At 48.0% G+C, this 24,710-nt stretch overlaps 1 protein-coding gene and 1 pseudogene across 2 annotated transcripts in view; both read right to left on the minus strand.

Moving 5' to 3' along the window:
- CUX2 (cut like homeobox 2) overlaps positions 1-24,710 on the minus strand; it is a 258,612-nt gene that overhangs the window by 125,977 nt on the left and 107,925 nt on the right. The gene's annotated exons all lie outside the window — the stretch shown is intronic.
- On the minus strand, positions 23,181-23,277 carry LOC122903913 (annotated as a pseudogene).

A 24,710-nucleotide genomic window follows, 5' to 3' on the forward strand; every position in this document is an offset into this window, starting at 1 on the left:
TCCAGGGACTTTGGTCAAAGTTCCATTCTCCCACCCCTACTCTGCACAGCCAGGAGGCCCAGTCCATGGAGTCGCCCTCCTCTCTCTGAGGGACCGTGTGGGGGTGTGGTTAAAATATGTTCAGTTCACTTTGCACAGGCCCTTCCCTCTGCCTGGAATGCTTCCTTCCCCACTCTCTGCCTCACTAATTCGTGCTTGGGTCTCAGCCCAAGTGTCACTGCTTCTAGGAAGCGCTGCCCCTGCTCCTGCTTGCTGAAGCTCTGAGACAAGAGCATCTTGTCCTCCCCATCAGGGCCCTCGTGACACTTCCGTTGCATCTGGGTCCCCGACTGGAATGTCCACCCATGGAAGGCAGGGCCTGGGTCTGTCCCCTTCCCTCCTTTTATCCCCAGCAGCTGACCTAGTGCACACAGTCGGTACCCCAAATTGTCACCTGCCTTGGCCCTTCGGGGTGACAACCACAGCAACCTTCAGATAGCTGATGTAGCAAGGGGAAGAGAAAAAGAGAGGATGAGAGATAAAGGACCAAGAGAGACTGAGAAAGGAAAGGAGAAGAGGGGAAACACTCACATTAGGGCAGCGGGAGTGAAAAAGAAATTCAGAAAGGGAGAGAGAAGGGGAGAACAAGAGAGACAAGGGGGATGGGGAGGGAGACAGGAAAGAGAGAGGGAGAGAAAGAGACACAGGGAGAGCACGAGAGGGTGAGAGAGAGACAGATACAGAGGGAGGGAGGGGAGAGAGAACCCATAGCCTCTTCATGGCAGGCAGCAGGCAGGTGGGCAGCAACCCTGCCCCTGTCAAGCCCCTGCCCGGTCCCTCCTGTCTGGGCAGAGCTGGTGACCAGGCCGCATTACAAGAGCTGTGAGCATCAGGGGATATCCACGACCAAGCCTTCCAGATGCATGGGTTCAGGGGCTTTGCTCAGGATTGTGTGTAGGGGATGGGGTCGGGGTGTTCCCCGAGGGGCTCAGGGAGCCATCTCCATCCTCAGCAGCCTCCCCATGAGGCCAGGACTGGTTCTGTCACAGAGGGCTCTGGGCCCAGCACTGCTATCAATGGCACCTCCTTTCAGCATCAAAGCTGGTAACAGTACCCACTAATAACGGTGGATGGCACGGACTGGGTTATCGGATTACACACACACTCTCCCTTATACTCGTCACCACCCCCATTGTGTCACCATTTTACAGATGAGAAAATGAAGGCATAGGAAGTCACTACTGCCGGCAGCCAGTAAGTAACGGGGCCAGTATTTCCTAAGCCTGACTCCAAGAATCCAGGTTCTTTCGTTACACTAATTTCTTTAAATAGTAAAATTTTTCCCCTGCTGAAGTAATACATGCATATGATACAAATGGCAACAGCACGGCAAGGCTGAACACTCAACAGTCTTCTGTCCCCAGAGGGGCCCACCATTATTCTGTGTCCTTTCGAAGATACTCCATTCATACTCAAGCCCGTGGGTAAGCAACGCCTCTCTCTTCTTTTGTTTGACGCAGATACAAACATGCTACGTGCCATTTTCACGGAACTTACCTTGCCTGCTCCTTTTATCAGCACGTGGGGCGCCATCTATCTTTATTTTCACAGCCACGGAGTACTCTCCCGTGTGGAGAGTAGCCGGGCCCTCACTCATGGACACTTAGGTTATTTCTGGGCTCTGCCATTGCTAACAGAATGTCGGACTGCAACAATGTACTGAGACAATTATCTTGGTGCCACTGTGTGGTGCGTCAAAGGCTAAGTTCTTAGATAGACAAGGGCCAGGTCACAGGGCAGGCATGTTTGTAAATGTGATCGAGGATGCCAGCTTGCCCTCCAAAGGGACTGGTTGTTGCTCCCACAATTGCATGAGGGACTGCCTCTCCCCTCGGCTGGCCACACTTTTATCAGAGGGTCGGGACAGCTGACACAGAAAAGGAGGAGGCGCATGCACAATGGGATTTTGTCCAGAAGAGGGTGACAATGGGAGACAAGAAGATGTGGAATGTATCAGGGACTCGCTCTGTGATTTCAGAGGTTACTTGACACCTCTGTTCCTGACCTGGAATTCTATCTGACCCAAAAGAGCTTGTTAGTCACATCTGTCCATGGTGGGTGCTAGGTGTTCCTGAATGTCCTAGACCAGCAGTCATCGCCACCTATGGCATGTGCCAGGCACAGTGTCTGGGCTGACATGGATCACCTCACTTCATCCTCACAGTCACCTTGACAGGTAGGTAGATCATACTATCAGCCCTATTTGCATATTGGGAAAGTGAGACCCAAAGAGGTTCAACTCCTTGCCTAAGGTCACACAGAGCTGAGAATGGGCTTTGAACCAAGATCTACCTGACTTCAGGGTTCAAGCTCTTAACCACTGTGTTATCCTCATCAGAGGCTGTCAGTCTGTCCCAGCCAGATGACCACTGAGCTCCTCCCCAATCCCGACATCCCACTGGTGTTCCTTCCCATTGCTGAACCTCAATCCTGAGATTTCTTTGCATGGAAGCTTCCTGGCGACCTCATACCTGTTCTTCTAACTGAAGGGACTGGAACTTGGGCACAGCTCTGTGCCAATGAGGAGGAAGCAGAAGCTGTTCCCAGCAGTCCGGGAAGCCCAAATACCAGGCTAGCCCATGGAGGTCACTGAAATTTCTCTATTTCTGGCTTCTGCTTTTCCCCCCTGAAAAGATGGCCTGCCATCCTTAGCTATCCAGGAGCCCAACTGAGTCCCCAATGGAGGTATATGCTTCATTCATTCATTCATTCATTCAACAGATATTCATTGAGTATTCTCCATTGGGGTTGAGAGCCCAGACTCCAGAAACCAACCTGAACTTGACTTTCAGCCTCATCACTTCTTAGCTGTGTAATCTTGGGCAAGCCACCCAATGCCTGTGAACCTCAGTTTCAGCATCCACCAACAAGAATAATTATTACCAACTTCCTGAGGGAACTGGGCAGCTTAAAGAAAAGTATATCTGGAAATCCTTGGCACAGGATCTGGGGCAGTTGGTGGTGAACAAGGGGCAGGTGTTATTCTGGTTATTACTGAGTAAGAGTAACCTCTTCCCTGCCCTCGGGGAGCTTAGAGTCACCTTTACCACCAGCTCCCTTGAGCATTCTCAAAGGAGCTTTTGAACATCTGCCTCTGGGCAGGCTCAAGGCCTCTCCTTTGCTGACTCTTGCCATGCAGATCAATGCCAGCCTTCTAATTGCTGCAGGAACTCCTCGGCAGACCCTAGAGCTCAAACTGCCACCGCCTCCTTCTCTACCCTCCACTATGAACTTTCTAAAATTAGCTGGCACTTGCCAATTCCAAGCAGAGCTGTCTTCTGGGAGCTGGAAGGCCTTGGCACTGTCACCTGAGCCTTTTTCCCCATCCCACCATGTAATGAATTGTCAGTCTTGGCTACCCCATGACGGTCTCAAGTTTACAGCTGTTCCACCATCAAGGACGCTGGGGCTAATGGCTCTGAGATGAGAGATCAACTGGAGAGCGCCAAGATGATGGATGCAGGTGCCCAACGCCAGGATGCTGGCCACCGGGCCGCATGTAAAAGGCAATGCCTAATTTGTTCATACCCACAATTACCTGCAGCCTACTTTTCAGGTATGATTGAGTGCGGAAGGGGTCCCAAGTGCGGTCTCTGTTTGCGGGAATTAATTATTTCAAGTGGCGCCAACCTTTGAGGTCGGTTGCTTGGATAACTTGCCCTCCCTCCCCACTCATCGATAGGGATGCATCCCTGCTTAGGTCCTGCCTGATGTGGACGGAAACAAGGAGAACTAAAAACACAGGCATTCTAGAGGGCTTTGGAGATTGTTTTTTATACCTCACCCTGCCCGAAAACATTTTTTTTTTTTGCATCAAGCCTGCACACTTTTAAACAGATGTAAACCCCCCCCAGTTAACTCCCCTCCCCCCGAGATTATGTGCACCCCATCAGAGATAATCCAGTGAGCCGGCGGGCCATTGCACCCCTGCTGAATTACAAGGATTTCTCCTGCCAACCAAATATTTCATCCAGCTGTAGATATCATGAGGAAACGGCAAACAAAGAGAGAGATTTAATAACTGGAAATAAGACTAAGGATACAGATAGTTTAATTTTTTTTTGTATTGCATCTAATTGCAATCAACAGTAGACATCTGACACAGTGACAGCCTCAGCAAAATTGCTGCTGAGAGAACAGAATCTTTGTCTAAAAATAATCAGACATTCTGTGCACCACTGTTTGTTATAACGGTAATCGATGCTGGAGGCTTTGAATTCCATCAATTTATAGATCTGCGCCAGCCTGCCTGGCGATGGGGCGCGGTGCACTGGGGCCCTCGCCGGCGCGGGCAGTGCTGGGGCCCGGTGTGTGATTAAGATAAGCCCCGATTCCTTTCATACATTCCTTATCAGGGTCTAATTCTCCAGCAGGTAGAGATGTTCACAACAGTTAAAGATTAGTGCAGCTTCTCAGACGCCAAATTTGAGGGTATTGATCAATAAATCAAATCAGGCCAATCAATGGCCCAATCAGGAGAGTCTAGCCAGTGCATTATTACCGGCGCCTCCAAGCCAAGGCTTTTCATGGGTTTCATCAAAACAGCCTCACCTTGGCTTCCCGCCAGCTGCTGGCTTGCCTAATAGACTCCACAGCCGAGAGGGGCTCCTGCCCAGCGGAAGAGCAATAAATTTCTCATCAAACAGCCGATGGAGAAACAAGATGAACATCTGTTTTGCTGCAATGAAACTCCTGTGTTCTTCAGAATGCGCAAACCGCCTCTGACAGACCACCCCAAAGGCGGCTTCCCTGGCACGCGGCGGCCCCACGGAATATTCCGCCGGTTATTTCAATCAGGTAATTTAAGGAGACTTTTGCAGTCTTCTCTCTGCAGCTACCGGAGCTCTGCAAAGGCTGTTCCGGCACAGTCGATAATAAATGCCATCCTGGGACCCTGCAGTATGAAGGCAATTTTATGATGCCCATTATGTGGCAATGTAACTTCATTAAAAGCTGTTTATTCCCCCTAAGCATTTTAAGCACTTTGCCTCACCCATAAAGGAGGAGCCGGGAGGTTACTTTTACAGAAAGGGTTCTAGGCCGTATTTCTTCCAATAACATGGAGGAGCCTCGCCCACTGGCCTTCTTCAAGGAGAATAGGCAGCCCCAGGGTCTAGGAAGTCTGGGTGACGACTCAGTTTTCCCCAGGACGCTGGGGCTGAGATATTCAGGAGAGGAGAGGCAACGGGAGGCCTCAATCCTCAGACCTTTGTTCTGGGTCCTGCAAGAGAGGGATGAAGAAAGTTCTGGAAGATGCCAGCCAAAGGCAGCATTTCCCAAACTGGGGGTCCCCTGGACCATTTCTTTCGCTCTTTCATGTTGACACTAATCCAAAGAAATTATTGCTTGGCCTGTTGGGACGGCTCAAATTCTCTTTTGCGGAGATAGCTGGCGGCTGAGAGATCATTTCATAGCCCAAGATTTGAATGTCACATGTCAAGGCTTCTTTGGCAGAGGTCTGCAGACTCCGGGGATGAGGGAATCAATTCTCAAGGGTCCGCAAGATTTGTTTCTCTCCCTTTAAGGAGATCTGTTCTTGTCGTGAGCCAGAGAAGCAATGTAGCGGAGACTGTATTTTGGCCTCTGTGAAAGCAGAGGGGAGGGGAGGAGAGTGCGTGTTTCTGCAATGGTGAGTAGCCTGCAATTATCAGAAAGATCAAAGGCACGGTGATTCCATTCTGTGCCTCAGTTTCCCCATCTGCCAAGTGGGGCTGATGATACTCACCTTTGGACTCTGCTGTGGTGCAGAAAAGGCCCCGGCTCAGTGAGTGATCATGAGGCTCCTTTAGTTTTTCTTTTTAATTTTTTAATTTTTATTTTTTATGAACATATAATATATTTTTATCCCCAGGGGTACAGGTCTGTGAATTGCCAGGTTTACACACTTCACAGCACTCCCCAAAGTACATACCCTCCCCAATGTCCATAACCCCACCCCCCTTCTCCCAACCCCCCTCCCCCCAGCAACCCTCAGTTTGTTTTGTGAGATTAAGAGTCACTTATGGTTTGTCTCCCTCCCAATCCCATCTTGTTTCATTGATTCTTCTCCTACCCACTTAAGCCCCCATGTTGCATCACCACTTCCTCATATCAGGGAGATCATATGACAGTTGTCTTTCGCCGCTTGACTTATTTCGCTAAGCATGATACGCTCTAGTTCCATCCACGTTGTCGCAAATGGCAAGATTTCATTTCTTTTGATGGCTGCATAGTATTCCATTGTGTATATATACCACATCTTCTTTATCCATTCATCTGTTGATGGACATCTAGGTTCTTTCCATAGTTTGGCTATTGTGGACATTGCTGCTATAAACATTCGGGTGCACGTGCCCCTTCGGATCACTACGTTTGTATCTTTAGGGTAAATACCCAGTAGTGCAATTGCTGGGTCATAGGGCAGTTCTATTTTCAACATTTTGAGGAACCTCCATGCTGTTTTCCAGAGTGGTTGCACCAGCTTGCATTCCCACCAACAGTGTAGGAGGGTTCCCCTTTCTCCGCATCCTTGCCAGCATCTGTCATTTCCTGACTTGTTAATTTTAGCCATTCTGACTGGTGTGAGGTGATATCTCATTGTGGCTTTGATTTGTATTTCCCTGATGCCAAGTGATATGGAGCACTTTTTCATGTGTCAGTTGGCCATCTGGATGTCTTCTTTGCAGAAATGTCTGTTCATGTCCTCTGCCCATTTCTTGATTGGATTATTTGTTCTTTGGTTGTTGAGTTTGCTACGTTCTTTATAGGTTTTAGATCATGAGGCTCCTTTAGAACCCTTAGATGAGCTCAGTGTCTGAGGGGAGGGAGAACACTGACTCAGAAGGTCATGGCCAATGGGTGGCAGGCTGTGGGGCTGGGCTTCTGTGTGGGATGCAGTGGAGCACACACGGTGGAGGGGAACAGCTGGGGAGGCATGTCTAACGTGGTAGATCCTGAATCTGGATGAAAACTATGAGCCCCTTAACATCAACCACATGATACGTGAAGCTATAAGAAACGGAGGATAACAACAACAATAATAGTAACGGCGGTAACAGCCAATGTGATGAGCCCAAGCTCTGCACCAGCCGCCGTTCTAACTCATTTATTCCAGTAGTATAATTATTATCTTCATTTTGCAGATTACGAAACGGGCCCAAAGAGATAAACTTAGTCTTCCCAGGTCACAAGACTGGTAAGCGAAAATTAATCATTAACATTTCTCTGGTACTTACTGAGTGCCAGAAACTGCTCCCTGGTCTGTGTACCTGACAGGCATTCTCTTGATTTACCTTTGTAACACCGCTCCTGGGGAGGGGGGGAGGTTATTGCTATTACCACCATTTTACAGGTGAGCAAACTGAGGCTCAGAAAGAGAGAAGGTGAATTAAGCAGTTCATCAAGGGTGGCGCTAGGACTGGAACACATTCCACAGGCCTTGAAGTCTTTTGGGGGCTGTTTCCTGGCCTCCCAGGGACCTTGTGAGGCAGGAAAGGGACAAGGGGAGTTCACAAGCCTGCATGAGACTTCCAGGTTCCACTATTAAGAGGCAGCCAGAGAACCGTCTTGCCCGTCTCAGTCTCCCTTGGCCCTGGGCTGTCCACTGACCTCCTTGTGTCCTTCCCTGCCTCAGAGCCTGGGCTCTTCCCTGAGCTTGGTTAAGTGCCCACCATTTTCCAGGGAGCCTCAAGATGCCACTTCTTCAGGAATGTTCACCTAGGGGCTCCACAGCCCCTGCATTTTCCAATCAGAATCCTCAGCACAGACATAAATAATTCAACTTTGTTACAAGTGACCATATCACAAACACCCATCTCTCCCACTGCACCTGACCTTGTTCACCTCTGTCTATCCTGCCACATAGTAGGTGCTTAAGAAATATTTGTTGAATAATCAAAGTGGGGCTCCCTGCCCTTTCAGTGTCTCCCAAAGCAATGTGGTCCACATGTGACAGAATCATAGGGCGCCTCAACTCCCCATGAAAAGAATCCAGGTACACTTTGAGTTTCCACTGGCCTTCCCCCTTCCCAGATGTGTACTGTTCAAATTCAGACCTGGTTCTAAGCCATGTTCCCTGTTTTAAATGTGGGGAGGAGGGTAGCTATATATGTGGATTTGTAGAAAAGAAAGAGAGGAAGAGATAGAGGGAAAGAGAAAGGAAGGAAGGAAGGGAGAAAGGGAGGGAGGGAGGGAGAGAAAAGGAAAAGAAAATGTTAAGGACAGGGGACAGGGTCCTGTGTCCATCCTGAAGCCAGGGAAGTTGTGAAACAATGATGACCCAGTCAGAGGGCTGGACTTGTCAAACCAAGAGCAAATTATAATCCTCCAGACCATGGGGCTGTCCGCCAAAAATACAGATCTGTGAAGGGGTATCTCGTACAGAGAGGCCACAGTATATTAGATTTATCATACACTCTAGCCAAGATGTGCTGCTGAGATTTCGGGGCAAGATTTATTACACTGGCTGGTTTTTAAAATGAAAGTGAAAAGAGGATATTCTGGCAAAACCGCGGGCTGTTAATGGGGTGAGAATCACATAAAATGGATCATCTTCAAATCTCCTAGTATGCACAGACAGAACTTTGCAAAAAACCCTGGAGTTTTTGGAAAAAATATGCTCAAATTAGTGTTTTCATACTGACTTCCTGGTTGATCTTAAGTGAATTATTCTCATTCCTTGGAAGTGTATTTCTTATTTGCAAATAATAGCATAATAACACAAAATAGAAGCCCTAATTTATTGCCTGATTATGCAGGTCACTGTGGGTCACTCTGTTGAACTGGCAACAATGCCTCAAGACAGTGCTATTCTTGTCCCCATTACACAGATAAGAAACTGAGGTTCAGAGGGGTGTAGTCAATCAGTCAGTGGCAAAACCAGATCGCTAACCCAGACCTGGAGCCAGCTGCACTCAGAATCCATCACTGACCTCCTGCTCTGAAAAGTTAGCTCTGCCCGTTCAGATGAAACCTATGGGATAAACTCAGACCTCATCATTCCTGTTCTCAAAATGGAGATTCCAACAAAGAAGGCCCAGACACCTTCTAGTCCTGGTGGTGTCTGTCTTTTGCAGAGAAAGCTGCAGGGGGGAAAAAATGGGTGATTTTATTTTGGTTTCTCCTGATCTTTGGTTTCTCCTGAGCTCTCTGAACATTGGCAGGTTCAGCTTGTACCAGGTAAAAGTGGGCTCTGCTCCCAGCAGGCACAAAAACCATTTCGGAGCCATAAGCCACAGGAACGCTCACATGCCAGAGGGGACAGAAACGTAAGGATGTAAAAGCCTCCCAGGTGAGGTGTCATGTCTGGATAAAGGGGTCCAGGATAGGGAGAAGCAGAAACTCTAGAACAATGGTTATCAACTTGGGGGAGGCAGATTTTGCCCTCCAGGCACATTTAGCAAGGTCTGGAGATACCTTCCAATTGTCAGAACTGGGGGGTACTGCTGACATTTAGTGGGTAGAGGCCAGAGATGCTGCTAACCATTGAAAATGCACAGAGCACCCCTATCACAAAGAATTATATGGTCCAAAATGTCAGTAGTGTGTGGGGTTGAGAAACCTGGATCTACAAAGAGCCGGGCGGGGTGGGGGGGGACATCTGGCCCGGAGTACAGAAGACTCAGAGACAGGGGGCATCCTTACATATTTGATAAAAAGGAGAGGACCTCAGATCTGTGTGGGCAGAGGAAGTTACATATAAACAGGTTTCAGTTCACCATAAGGAAGACAGCCTTGATAATGATTAAATGAGTTCCTGGTCCTCAAAGGTTTCCCAGCATAAAGTGGTCAACTCCTGGGCCCAGTAGAAGGGAAAGCAAGCCTGGAACAGAGACCTGGAAGAAATGACCTTTCTTTTTCCATCCAAATCTGACGCCAGATAAGTTCCCAGAAGAATAGCAATGAGGTTTGAAGTTCCTTCTGGAACCTTCCATAGATGATCTCATTTAACCCTGACTGAGGCCCAAAGAGGTAAATCACCTGTCGGAGCTTTCTGCGCTCAGGAAAAGCGGGAGTTAGGGTTCAAAACCTGTGTCTGTCTGTCTGTCATTAGGAAGATACTCCTCAAATGCAACAATTGTCCTTGCACTCTTGAAAGCACAGTCCCTACCCCAGGGCCACGCACCCACCCGACCTGTCACTGTCTTGATTTAGCATCAGTCAGAAAATCTGGACCCAACATTTGAGACCTAAGTTCAACAGTTCAGCTCTCTCCCATGTTAAGGACACAAAAACAAGTTCCCTAAATGGTCCAGTCCCCTGCTTATTTTTTTTAAACAAAAACACTGCAACCGGCAATGAAAAGACATTGTCCCAAGCGCACACTTTAATTGATGTCCCCCACCATTCAGGAATATGGATGAAAGAAAACTTGCTTTATTAATACACCCTCATGCTATAATTAGCACAACTTATTGTCGGGGAGGCTGCCCCTGCCTTTTGCAAACGTTACAAGTGTGGACAAAAAAACTTTTGTCACGAACTCAACACCGTACTGCCGCATGACCAAGACTGCCAAGCTGGCCACAAAGAGAGAGGAAAAGCACAGGGCTTAAAGAGGCCGCTTTGAGGCACTGGATTTTGACCTATACATTTATGACATAACTTGATCATTTCCCACTGATAAGAATGGCCCGAATTTAAATGTTGGCTGCTTCTGTACGAATATACATATTTCCTGCCACTTTGAGGAAGTTTCCCTAATAACTGGGAAGCCTTGTGGAAAAGTGGAAAAAGGTGTGGGTGAGGGGGTGGGGGAACCAAGGGGAAAAAAACCCTTAAATGTTTAATATTCAATAAATGTGTCAATTTTACATACAGAGGCAAATGGGTCTTTATTGAGGAATTGGTAAATTTCCTCCGAGAAAAGTAAGTGCATTTTAGCCTTCAAGGAGTCCCAGCTGAATAGAAATGGAATGTGATTTGTGATAAAACTCAGCTGCTCTATAAAAGACGTTAAATAAATGTTGCTGTTTCACCAGGGATATACAAAATTGATTGCATTATAGACTGATTCTAAGATGCTGCATCCCTGTACGGCCCCTCACCAGCTTCCGTGTGTGTGGGAAGCTGCTTTCAGAGACAATTTAGACTACGTTGCAACTCCTATTCCTCATGCTGCGGCAGAATTTTCTAGAAATGCAACATTTCCCCTGCATGCTTTGTTTTAGGTTGAACCATAGGAAACTGCTGATATTGAACTATTTTGTATTTCAGAAAAATGACAATTCCTTCTGTATCTATTTAATATTTCTGGTGGACTGGCTCTATCATCCTGGGTGAGACCCTTGACCCTACTAAGGGAAATCCGGTCACCATCTAAGGTTCAGGCCAGAGGGCATTCTGGGCCTGGGTGAGACTCTTGTCTTTCTTTCAGGTGGGTGAACCTGGGAATATCTCCTGCCCTTTCTGAACCTTAACTTGCCCCATCTGCAAAATGGGTTCAATTCTACCTTTTGCTCAGGGTACCTGGAAAATCAAATGAGGTAACAGATATGACCCTAGCTAGTAAACTGTCAATCATTCACGACGTGCTAATTATTTTAAGATTTCTTTATTTATTTGAGAGAGAGTGTGTGTGATTGTGGGTTGGGGGAGTAGAGGGAGGGGAGATGAAGAATCTCAAGGACTAAGTGTGGAGTCTGACATGGGGCTTGATCTTGCGACCCTGAGATCATGACCTGAGCCAAAATTAAGAGTGGGTTGTTTAACTGACTGAGCCACCCAGATGCCCCCACAACCTGCTAAATATTATAAGGTATTTGTTGTATATCCAACCAATGGGCTGCAGGTGGGCTACAGGAGGCAGATATGACACACACAGTCCCGCCCTCAAGGAACTGATAAGGCCAGTGTCAACATATAACTCCTTCAGGTAAGAAATTAGGTTTCAGGGATTGATGGATGAGTCCAAACTGATCAGGAAGACTTTCCAGAAAGGGGGTGCCTGGACTCAAACACTCTTGGACATGTCCATGCTTTCCATGCTCGCTGACAGCAGAGGGTCTATCCACCTCCGATTCCTGGCTGGATGCCTACAGAGCTTTCTTGTAAGGATCCCTGGATTAATGCCAGCCACTCTTCTACCATCTCATTCCTGCCTTGGCAGCCAGAGAGAGTATTTCAAGATACAAACTGGATACCGACACTTTTCCTGCTTAAAACCTCTCCAGGTTTCCCATCTAATTTCACATAAAATCCAAACTTTCCAGTCAGCCTGTAGGGCCTCTAGGGGCCCAGGACACTGTGCTCCCCGTGCCGCACCTCCCCCACAGTCCTCCTCACTTTGCTGCTACCATTCTGTCCCTTATTCTGTGACTGGAAACTGCCAAGCCAGCCACAGGGCCTTGTAAGGAACTGTATCCACAATTCCCACTACCCGGCTGTCCCCTCTTTCCAGTCTTTTGCCCAGCTTGGTGGTTCCCAAAGTGTGGTCCCTAGACCAGAAACGGCAGTGTTACCTGGGAACGTATTAGAAATGTAAATTCTTAGACCAGCTCCAGACCTGCAAATCAGAAACCCTGGGGTTGATGCCCAGCAATCTTTTTAACCAGTCCTCCTGGTGATTCTGATGCGCACTCAAGTCTGAGCACCGCAGGACTAGCTCAGTTCCACCCCCCGTGTCAAGTTTCAGCACAGACATTACTTTTGTAAGAACTGCACCCCAGGAGAAGGTCAGGTTCTGACGGTCATGGGCTCTTACTCCCTGCTCCTCATTTCTATGAAGCACTATTGTGATTGTGATGTAATAGTCAATTGCTTTAGGTCTGCGTCTCTTCATAGCTAGACTAGGAGCTCCATGAGGGCAGGTACCAATGCGCCCCAGCACCTCACTGTGCCTGGCCCAGAGAAGGTGCCCAGTAACTGTGTGTTGGATGGGCAGATAAACGAATGCACAAAGGAACAAATGAAGGGAGCCCTGGAAGAATGACCGATGTTCATAAAGAAAACAAGCCTGGGAATCCTATTGTCCATCCACCAAGCCACAGAAAACTCCCATTCCCATCTGATTTTCTAAATATCACCCCAGTCAAATCAGGAGTCAATTATAGTAGTGCCTGGAAGTGACCATCAAATTAGAAAGAAGGAAAAGAAGGCAAACCAGCGAGGGGAGATTCCCATCCTGTGGATGAACAGCACAGTGGCTAAGCTGGAAACCCCCTTCCACCCACCCCCTCAGGGAACCACAGACCTCTCCCTCCTTCCCCAACAGTGACTGGCTGTGCAGGAAGCTTCCAAATAAAAACCTGGAGACTGACAACATTGCAAGCAGGAAATCTACCTGTCAGCTCGGAAGATCCAATCCCACAGCTGTCCGAACCTGCCGGCTGAGACAGAGTCTGTCCTAAGCCCTGAGTTTACTGGAAGCTTCTTGATGCTCCATGCCAGTTTGTTCTGCTCTCTTGGAGCTTAAGCTAGAAGGGAAATCACTTCCTTTCCTATAACTCAGAGCAATTATATTCTCTTAACATGGACATCTGGCTCGCTGCTGCTCTCCTTACTTATGTTTTCCAAATGCTATCAGTTCTGGGAAGATCAATTATTACTGAAAAGTCGAGAAACGCTCACCGGTTATTTGCATTGATTTGGTTGACAAGACACAGGTTCCTTATGAACTACGGATGTCTGTGGAGGGGACAGGGAGGAGAAAAATGCAAGAATCTGGGACAGCTCTGGCTTCAGCCTCCACCAACTGTAGGCATCCGAGGAGGAAGAATGCCTTGCCCAGGATGGGGACACCAAAACACCCTCCCTGAGCCCCTAAAACAAAGCCATTTCCGTAAAGAAAAATGGGTAGCTGGCGTTGGCCTGCGCTGCAAGCAGCCACGATGATATAATTGGCCTGTTACCGCATCATCTTTAATCAATAGGATCCAGAGTTTCCACAGCTTGTACAGCCCAAATCTCCCTGGCAGCCAAGAACCAGCGGGTTGTTAAAAGGCCCGATAGTTCTGCCTCGCTAATGGGTGGCTTGTTCCCTCAACCCTGCTGATTTTTTAAATAAACCTAAATTCCAATAATTGTTTAATGTTTATTTTTATTTAGTTCTGGTTCAGATGCTCTGCGTCTCTCTGACAGAAATTGATATCTGGCTCATGGTGAGCTTTATTAAAACACACACACAGACACAAACACACATACACTCACGCAGATGCCATACACCCACTGGGAAGTGGTTTACTTATTTGGTTATTTATCTAGCTGCGGTCTAGACCCACGTATCTAGAGAAGAAGATGGACAAGAGGACAAATTTGCCAAGCTACACTTTCTCTCTGGCTCCTTCCCTGCTAATCCTTCACCAGGGAGCCCTATTCTCTACTCGGGCAACCAACAGAGGTGATGTATGGCCTCTAATTGTGGCCTGCATTTCTGGGCACCATCTCTGACTTCTCAGTGTCACTGCGGCCACATGCTGAAACGACTCACCAGAGAGGGCACCCTGCGCTGTTCCTCTATGTGCTTAAAATAAACAGGACCCACTGCCCCCGCCCCCAGCCACCTGTGTACAACAGGGACATGGGGACAGAGGCTTCCCTGCACCCCAAGGAAAGCAGGAGGCAAAAGGCTTAAACTGCCTGCCCTGGCTGGAGACAGCCCTCCTCACCCTTATACAAGCCCCTCTCGTCTTTCCATCTGGTGCATCTCAGAAAAACCGAGGTGAGTCTGAGCTAAGGGCAAGTTTTTCAGTGATTTCTTGTCCTTTTGTGGGTGCTTGTATTGCAAGCTTATGCTGTGCCTTTCATCCCAAGGGGCTCATGCCCTCGTTCACTGAGTCACTGCAAACCAATGACCTGAAAATCAGGATATCAAACTACAGACATTCCTACCCTGCACCCCATATTCTGTCCATCAAACTGGGGACTTTGTTATCTCCTTCACCCACAAGTCGAACCAGCCACTGAGACCTGTGATGTCCACAATGGATGGGGTATCACCAGAATCCGGTCCTTCCTCCTGATGCCAACGCCACCTGTCGGTTCAGACCCATGAGGCTTCACCACGGGTACTGTGAAACCTCTTGCTGGCCTCTCCCTGCATCTTCCCCTTCTCCACTGTGATTCCCAGCTATCCCCTGGCATCACTGATCCCAAACACTAGCCCAATCTCATCACTCCTGATCCCACTCCCTTCCATTCTTGTCCCCCCCTTTCCCCGAGCCTTTCCAGCATATCTAGCCATAGGTCAAGGACCCAGACACTAAAGAGGGACAATGTGCAATTTGCAGCTTTCCAACAAACGAAACATCAAAGGAAATAGTGTTAAAGTGCCTTTTTCCATTGGGAAAAGGGAAGATTGGAATGACCAAGAAGTGAGTACAGAGGAATGTTGAAAAGAACTCAGGTCCAGTGACCAGAAGAGGTGGGTCTGCCATAGCTGAAGCCACTTACCAACTGTGCGTCCTGGGCAAGTCACCCCATCCCTGTGATCCTGGTGGTGGCTGTCATGTGACTAATTAATAATCTCATCTTGGGAGGTTTGGGCCGGAAGCTCAGGTTCAGTCCGTCACCACTGTGGGGGCTGTTACTGTTGGTTACCCCCCCTCAAAATATCCCTTCCATTGAGGCATTCAAGTGCCCCCCATCTGTACCTGGAGTTCACGTCCATCCACAGCAAGCCACCACAAACAGTCTCTAGCAGGCCCTCCATCTTCTTTGGAGGGCCCATGGGTCATCTTGTGGCCACCCTGACCCTTGCCCCCCGGATGATGCAGCCCTGTCACTGGCCACAGCAGCAGAATGACGTTTCTGTGCAGTCCCACAACCTAATAATTGTCCCAATACATACGGCGTGTACTCAGGATCTATTATCAGCTAATGAGTAAATAATATTCTGTTCTAAATCCAAAAGCGCTATTAGATACCAGAGGGGGACTAATGGGTGTTTTAAGACCCCTTTAATCACATATTAACGTGCCGCGAAGCAGGCTGCGGAGCCCATATGCCAGTCGCCCTGTGACTGAGGAATCTTCTTCCCTTTAAAGAAAAGAACAAAGCAGGGGAAGAGAGCAAGCCCTTGTCCTTGGGTCTGGTCAAGGAGCCAGGCCAGCCCTGGAGCTGGAGGAACCCCTCAAAGCTGCTTTGCTGTCTCTGAGTTAGAGGGATGTTGCCAAATCTTGGTCTCCTTTTTGGAGGTGTGATGGGTACAGGGGATAGAGTCAGTGTCCTCAGGCTGTTGTAACAAAGTGCCATCAAATGGGGGATTTAAAACAACAGAAATATATCCTCTCACAGTTTTGGAGGCTGGAAGTCTGAAATCAAGGTGTTGGTAGGGCTGTGTTCCCTCTAGGACAGGGAAGGCCTCTAGGAGAGGAGGCCTCCTTGTTCCTTCCGCTGTCTGGTGGCTGCTTGCTGTCCTTGGCTTTGCTTGGCCTGTGGCTATATCCCTCCCTTCTCTGCCCCCATTGTCACAGAATCTTCTCCCTGTGTGTCCTCTCCTCATACATGGGTCATCAGATTCAGGGCCCCCTCTAATGCGGTATGATCTCATCTTAATTATATCTGCACAGTCTTTCCAAATAAGGTCTTATTCTCGGACTGGGGGACACTATTCAACATAGTAAAGGGGTGAGGGACTGGGTGTCGGAAGGGGGAGGAAGAGGCTCAGATGTGGAACCTTAACTCTGAGTGACTGTAACACAGAGTTCCTGACATTTTGCCTTCCCCAGTCCCTGCCCACCACCGAACATTCCAGAAAAGTTCAAGCACCCGACCCAAATTCCTCCCACCGATCCATCGTGTCATATTAGCAACTTAGTTTCTTATTAGCCACTTCCCATCGAATCACATTAATATTTGTTTTCCCTAATACAATGCAGGAGTCTTCTCAGATTAGCAACTTTCTCATCACATTAGTGGGAACAACTACTAATACAATACAATCCGAACATGACACAGTCTGATGGAGAATTGCTAACACAATCCGACTCCCCTCTGCCTTGGTCCAGGAATGTCGTCCGGTTGTTGAGCAATGCAGGGACATGCTGAGACAATCAGTCCCTGGTGAGCAGAGCCACACAGGCCACCCTGGACAGATGGGATGAGATCCAGGTATAGTAGGAGGTCTCCCCTGGAAGGAACCAATTTAAGGGTCTCTCCTGTTTCCAAACACCCCCTACTCCCATAAGGAACATTCTGGCTCTTCTCCTCAACATCCAAGCAACCTTGGAATCTGCAGGGAAAAAGAGACAGATGGAGAGAGGGGTTCGTTATACTTTCTACAGCCTCGTTCTCTGCAGCACTAACTTTATTGGTGTGACAAGGCAAGGCCAGCATTGCCAAGGTTAATTCATCAAGGATGTGTGGACACAGCAGAGCTAGGGTGAAGTGAGGAGCCAGCAAACCAGACCGTTGTGCTGACAAGGCTGCTGGGGGCGGAGGTGACGACACTGAGCTAGTGATAGGCTCTCACAAAGTGGTTTAAGGAAAGCCCCCCTCAAGCTTGCTCAAGCTCTAGACTTGATTGTTTTTTTGTTTTTTTAAAGATTTTATTTATTTATTTGACAGAGAGAGAGAGATCACAAGTAGACGGGGGGGTGGGGGGTGGGGAGCAGGCTCTCCGCTGAGCAGAGAGCCTGATTCCGGGCTTGATCCTAGGACCCTGAGACCATGACCTGAGCTGAAGGTAGAGGCTTAACCCACTGAGCCACCCAGGCGCCCCATTGACTGGCTTGGGTTCTTATCTATCACTGCCATATCCTAGCTAGGTGATCTCAGACATGTAACTTAACATCTCGGTGCCCCAGTTTTCCCCTTTGTAAAATGGGGAAAAAACAAGTTCTACCTATCTAATTGTTAGGAGTCAATGAGATAGGAATAGAAAATAGTTAGAAGCTTGCACAGCATTTGGCACGTGATCAATCAGCCTTAAAGACACAGAAATGGTGATGACTGCAAATCCTAAAGTAAGTCAAGTTCAACCCCATGTTCTGAGTGAGCTGTGGACTAGTCACTGTGGAAAAACAGAAAGTTGAGTCTCTCCTGTGGAGACAGGATGCCGAACCAGGAGACAGGGGTCACAGCCTAAGTTCTCAAGCCAAATCAAGTTGTCTGAACTTCATCTTCAGGGAAACTGGGAGCTATAGAAGCAAAAGGCCCCAAGTTTTAGTAGAGTTGAGGGAAGGCAGGCGTGTGGGGACAGGAGATATTGCTTCTCTTGCTGCCAAACCACCTGTCATCTTACTGGCTCCTTAAGTCCTGGCAGAGAGAGAGGCTAAGAGGTGGCAAGAGATGGAGACAGACAGAGGCAGGGAGAACAGCAAAGAAGCTGAGTGTAGGCTTCTCTATGGCGGCGCTTGCTTTCTTGCTCTCTCCGCCAGTTTGTCTGAAAGACTGGCAGAGCCCCCAGCCCACTTTAAACTATCCCAGGCAAAGTTGCCGAATAATTCTCACTGCCTCCAAACGGCGCTCCAAGTGGTGGCCAAGAGCCTGCTGCCAAGAGGCAAGTGGCCAAGATTCTCTTCCAACAGAGACATCCCCTTGCCAATCAGAACCCAGCCTGCACACATCTAGTAAAATCAGACTATTTGCCATGAGCCAAGCAAATGACTAGGTCAGGACTTCTAGACCCTGCCCACGGCCTTCCCCCATCCCTAAAGCCTCCCAACAAGGAGGAAGGCCTATATCCCAAGGACCTAAGCACCTGCCCTCTCCTCGTTTAACCTTCAGGATCCATCCGCTGAAATCACAGCCTCTGGAGTTAAAATGCACAGATTCAAAGACCAGCCCCTCCAACTGAGCTGCTGTGCAATCTAGGGCAAGTGACCTAACCTCTCTGAGTCCCATAAGAGTTTCATAACAGGTTCATAACAGTTTCTGTCTCATAGAGTTGTTAGGAGAATTAAATGAGATCATATATGAAGAGCACTTTCCTAACTCCAGGCATTTAGTCCATGCTCAATAAATGTTCATTTGGGATATCTATAAGACACTTCATCTATCTGGAACTCAGCTAACTAACAATATCAGCTATCCAGAATGGGGCTAAGGGCCAGATGATTTTCAGAAAAAGCCTCCAAGCAGTTAAAATAAATGTCAGAGCCAACACATGGAATGTGTAATCATGAAAACCATTTTTTATATTACTAGGAACATTATGGTCCTATAATTAATACAATAGTAATGTAGTACTCAGTAACCACTACTACCAAGCTTTGGACATGGCAATTAAATACATCTTGTCATTTAACCAGTGGTATGCTAGTAAATGCTTAACAACAAGTTCACTGGAAGGAAAGGGGGAGCTCTGATGTGTACCATTTCTGTGGTGTAGACTTTCCCCACTGTGGTCAGCTTCTAGCTCCCACTGTTGTCACTACACCTGGGAGTGGGAAGGGAAGCTAACAGCAGGTTCTTGTCAACCAGCTTGGGTTACCGCTGCATTAACCGACCCCAGGTCCCTCTGAGGTCAGTGCTATTTTAGGCCCATTTTCTAGATAAGGCAAGCAAGGCTCAGAAACACAAACCTCCTTGCCTGAGATTATATGGTGAGCAAGCTGCGGCAGCACGGGGATTCAAACACAGGTCTGTGTGGATTTTTAAGCTCCTGCTCTCCGCATTTGGCCTAGCCCCCAGCCTTGTTAGCACAACAATACTGATTACTTGGTAAAGAGGGATGATAGTGAGTGTCCTCCCTCCCAAACTCATGCCCACCTCTGTTCAATCTGGAGGCCACTTTCCTGGTGAGGTCTCTCTGGTTTGGTTCTGCAGACCCTCCTGCTGCCCCCGCCTGCCATGCCACAAACCCCTTCGCAGCCATGACCTTCCCCCGTGCTGGACAGCCAGACACCTTTATAAGATTTTTTTAAAGTCATCTACATGTTGACTTTCTATAAAGAGCCCCACACTGGGCTCCCTGCTCAGTGGAGAGCCTGATTCTCCCTCTCTCTCTGCCTGCCTCTCTGCTTACTTGTGCGTGTGTGCGCGCGCTCTCTCTCTCTGTCAAATAAATAAATAAAATCGTTTAAAAAAAAAAGTCATCTACATTTCCTCAGAATTTCAGTTGATAAAAGAGGATCAGGAAAAAGAAATCATATCATATATGATATTGCCAGCTACATACCACTGATTTGCTATTAATGTTTGCACAGAGTTAGCAAGCCTATGAAGAAGGGACTGAGGGAGAGAGGGACAGGGAAACACAAAATACCGCTTTTTTTTTTCATTTTAGTTTTACTAAGTGAAGCTGGGCACCCTTCTCATGGTGGCAGTCTTTTCAACCATTGTGTGGCAATGTCAGATTCCACTTACTGGAAAAGTGGTGTGTCTGGGCATGTGTGACCACCCACTGTGCCAAAGGGTGGAGGCCAGCATGCTTCCTAATGACTGAGATGACAGGCCCACATCTCCCACATCCTCACCTCCACCAACAGTCCCTCAAGACACAGGGGTCATGTCTGCAGCATCTGCCTGTCGTCTCCACTTCTCAGATTTTCATGGGTACAAGAATCACCCAAGCAGAGATTCTGACTCCAGAGGTCCAGTGTGGGTCTGAGTCCCTGCATTTCTAAATAGGCCTTCGGGTATGGGAATGTCACCAGTCCATGCTGGACCACCCTTCAGGTAACTACAGTCTAAATCCCAAACACTCAAACTGCTTAATTGCTTGTGGGCCCCCAACACTCCTCTGTGACTCAAGGTCTTATAAACCCCTGAAGCAATTATAGCTTGACTCCTAATTGCAAACACCTCGGAGTTTGCCCCAATCCACATGGGTCTCTCATGGTCACTCTCTGTGACAGGCCCCGTCTTGTACTAACTCCTCTTCAACAAATACCGAGCTCCTACCCAATACTGGGCATGCGCAGGTGCTGGGAATATGGAAAGACCCAACACCTGCCTGATAGTCTCCTTCACTTGTCAGGAAAATGCCTAAAGGCTATGGGCTCAGTTTCCAGGTAGTAAGAACAGCAGACACATAGGTAGTACTTAGCATGTGCAAGGGACTGTTCCAAGCACTTTATAAATATTAACCCTTTTAACCCACCCTAAGCAGTCGGTCCAGTGATTAACTTCATTTTACAGGGGAGGACCAAGATTCATGGAAATGAAGTCACATATCTGCAAATGAAACGATTTAACACCTCACCCCAGCCCAACCCCAGAAAAGAAAGTTATATACTTGGGACTAAAGGATACTCTTGGGTAGTATCATGAACTTGATAATACTGGCAGGCAAGTTAAGTAGTTATTACCTGACTGGGACAGAGAGGCATGAACAGGGAGAAGGCTTATATAATTCAGGACTCTTGGTTGTAAACAGCAGAATCCCAACTCAAAGTAGATTAAACACAAAGGGGAAACTGTTGCTTACATATCTGAACAATGCAAGAGCAGCTTCAGGCATGACTAGATCCAACAGCTCAAACAAGACTGGCAGAGTTTGATTTCTCTCTCTTGGCTCTGCTTCCCTCTGTCCTCCGTTTCCCTTACCATGGCTGGCTTCCCCAGTAATTTGGGGAACATAGCTGCTGGCAGCCCCAGAGTCACATTCTCCCAGAGGAAAGAGGACTTTGCTCCCTGTCATGTTCATATATAAGTCACAGGAAAGTTTTGTTGGAACACATCCACACCCAAGCATGTACATACTGTCCACGGCTGCTTTCCTGTTACAATGGCAGAGAGGAGTAGTTGGAACAGAAACCATGTGGTCCATAAAGCATAAATGTTTACTCTTTGCCCATTTCCAGAAAAACCTGTTTTAGATGGCAATAGTGACAACAATAACACTTAGCTAACACAAACTGAGTACACAGCATATACCAGATACACTTCGAGGCACTTGTTTGTCTCTTAAAACAATGCACTGAGGTGGAGAAACTAAAAACCTGAAGAGGGTAAGAGCAGTCAAGCTCAAGGTTAGTCAGCCAGCAAGCAGGAGAGCTGGGTTTTGGATTCAGCAGCATGACCCCAAATCCCATAGCCTTAACAGCTCTGCTAATCAAATAAGGGTCTTCCGGAAGCTTCAGTAGATAGGTTTTTCTAAATCAGGGTGTGATTTTCCAACCACTGGTTCAAGAAACACACACATACATGAACATGTATTTTCTAAAGTCTAAATGCTAAAGCAAACGGTGAATCCCACACAGAGCACACACTGTTCGCGAGCTGTTTGGTGCTGCCCCATCAATGCTCTGACGGACACAACTGTCCCAATGAACCACTGGGGTCTTCCAGTGGGCAGAGGGGCCCCAAACCCCATGAGCTGGCTGAGACTTCATGTCCCAGAAGTTGCAGCTTTAGTGCTACTTGAGTCCAACATGAACGCCAGCCCTTGCCCACTGAGGGCCCCAGGCAGAACTCCAGAGATAAACCTACCTCTTTTGAGATGGGATCTCAGCAAGTCCCACCACAGAATTCTGAAGAGCCCATGAACTTTTGCTTTTTCTCATTAATTTGTAAAGCCCTGCTTAGGAAGTTGCCAGGGCAACCCCAAAGATCGAGTCTTGTCTCTTGCCCTCAGTGGGTCATTGGGACACTTTGGGCTGGGGGGATAGGGGGACCCTCACTGCCAGTAGAGGGAGGCAGGAGCTGGTGTTCAGAAGCATGTCCCATGTCCAAAAGAAAGTTCACAGCTTCTTAGTCTTGGATTCAAATTCTGATGTTGCCACTTAACAGCTCTGTGACCATGAGCTAGGTGTTTCCTCTCTCTGAGCCTCAGTAAAATGGGTGTGATGGTCATCCCTGCCCCCTTGAAGGGTACATGTGACTTTAAGAGACATTTTAGAGCAAGCGTTTGGCACAGCATATGAAAGTGAAGAGAATAGGCTTTGCAGCCAGACTGGCTTAGTTTCAAATCCTGTCTATACCACACTGCTGCGCAACCACTGCTTTGCTGAACCTCAGCTTCCTGATCTGTATAATGGGAGTCAGTGCAGAACTTGCCTCTTGCAGTTATTGTGAGGATTAACTCAGTTTATGGGTGGTTAGGACTGACACAGTAAAAAACTCAGCAGCTTTAGTTTTTTTTTTTTTGTTTTTGTTTTTTTTTTTTTTTTGACAGAGAGAGATCACAAGTAGGCAGAGAGGCAGGCAGAGAGAGAGAGAGAGGAGGAAGCAGGCTCTCTGCTCAGCGGGACTCAATCCCAGGATCCTGGGATCATGACCTGAGCCGAAGGCAGCGGCTTAACCCACTGAGCCACCCAGGCGCCCCCCCCCTTTTTTTAAACTATCAGATGGGTAATTGCTGAGGTTGTAATGACGTCTGAGGGGGGCACATGTCACACAATAGTGTGAACACCCAGTCATCACACTTATGAAAAGGATCAGCTTTAGCCTTTAAAGATTACCTTCAACCAAGGCACCCAAGAGATGATCATCTTAGCAATGCAGTGTATCTTTACTTTCTGAGCTAAAGGTAACACCAACTGGCCTCTAGAAAGACTGTCCCAGCCCCTGGGGAAGACAGCCCTGCAAATAACCCAGCTTCACACAGCGCCCAGCTACTGAGGTTTGGGGCTAGGTCCCCAGAGCAGACATCCTTCTAATGGGTTTCCTGCATCAGTGCCCCTAGGGCTGTGCAGAGATAACGGGCAGGATGCTCTGCACGGCGCCCCAGAGCCAGGGACAGGTGGTCTGCCCTGTCCCTGGACAGAGTCGGGTCCTCTAAGGGCCCCGCCTAGGTTTCTCACCTCATCCCAATGGCACACCCCCTGCAGAGCTCCCCACTCTTTCTTCCAGTGTCTTTCCCATCTCAAGAAAAGGTGGCACATCCATTCCAGATGTTCAGGCCAGGAGCCTGGGAAGCATTTCCATTCACTCCATTCTGCCACATTAAATCACCCACCCGTGAGCCCCGTTAGCTCCACTTTTTGTGAAGCCCCAACCGTTCTTCACCCCCACCGAGCCTCCTCCTGGCCACCTGCTTGCCCCCATAATGCTGTTTCAGAGGTATCCCCAATAACACTGTCAGATGGCATGACTTCTCTTTGTACCCTTCCATCAGCTCTGTGGGCACTAAGTCAAAAGCCCAGACCTCCTGTGTGGCTAAGGAGGCCTGTACAGCTGGGTGTAGCCTAGCTCTCCTCCTGCACCTCCAACCCCCAAAGGCTCTGGTCACATAAGCCCTCTATCCTGCGGCAGCCCTATCCAAGCCGCACACACGTGCACATGCGCACACATACACACAAACCCAGACATGCAGATATTCACAGAGGTCAAGAAGCACACGCCCTGACACAGAGATAAAAACACACGCACCCAGACACATCCCACACTACCCAGGCCCCCATGCTTCTTCCCATGGCAGACGCCTTATATTTCATAATCTGGTTAGGAACCTCCTTGCCGTGCTGCTCTATCACCGCACATTCCTGATTTGCTTTGCAGGATCGCAATTTGTGATTTTTTTATCCTGTTTGTTTACATGCTTCTTATTGGTCCCCCAGCCCTCTTCTACACTGTTCATGCCATGACAGACCATTTTTCTTTTGTTCGTTGCTGTATTCTCAGTACCCAGCACACAGTAGGAACTTTTTTCATCTCTTTTCTGTTTTAGTAAGGGGGCTGCACTTGCATGCTTGTCTATGGGTTAAAGTGTCTTGGAAAAAACAAATAAATGTGGAGTAACCAAAAGGGGGTTAGAAGTTCAGGACACTTACCATTCATTCTAGGCTTATCTTTAATTTCTCAGTTTAAAAGATTACATGTATGCTGCTTATAGAAAAATGTATCTTTGAAAATTAATCTTTTAAAATAGG

Source organism: Neovison vison, chromosome 3 (assembly GCF_020171115.1).
Source record: "Neovison vison isolate M4711 chromosome 3, ASM_NN_V1, whole genome shotgun sequence".
Taxonomy (NCBI): domain Eukaryota; kingdom Metazoa; phylum Chordata; class Mammalia; order Carnivora; family Mustelidae; genus Neogale; species Neogale vison.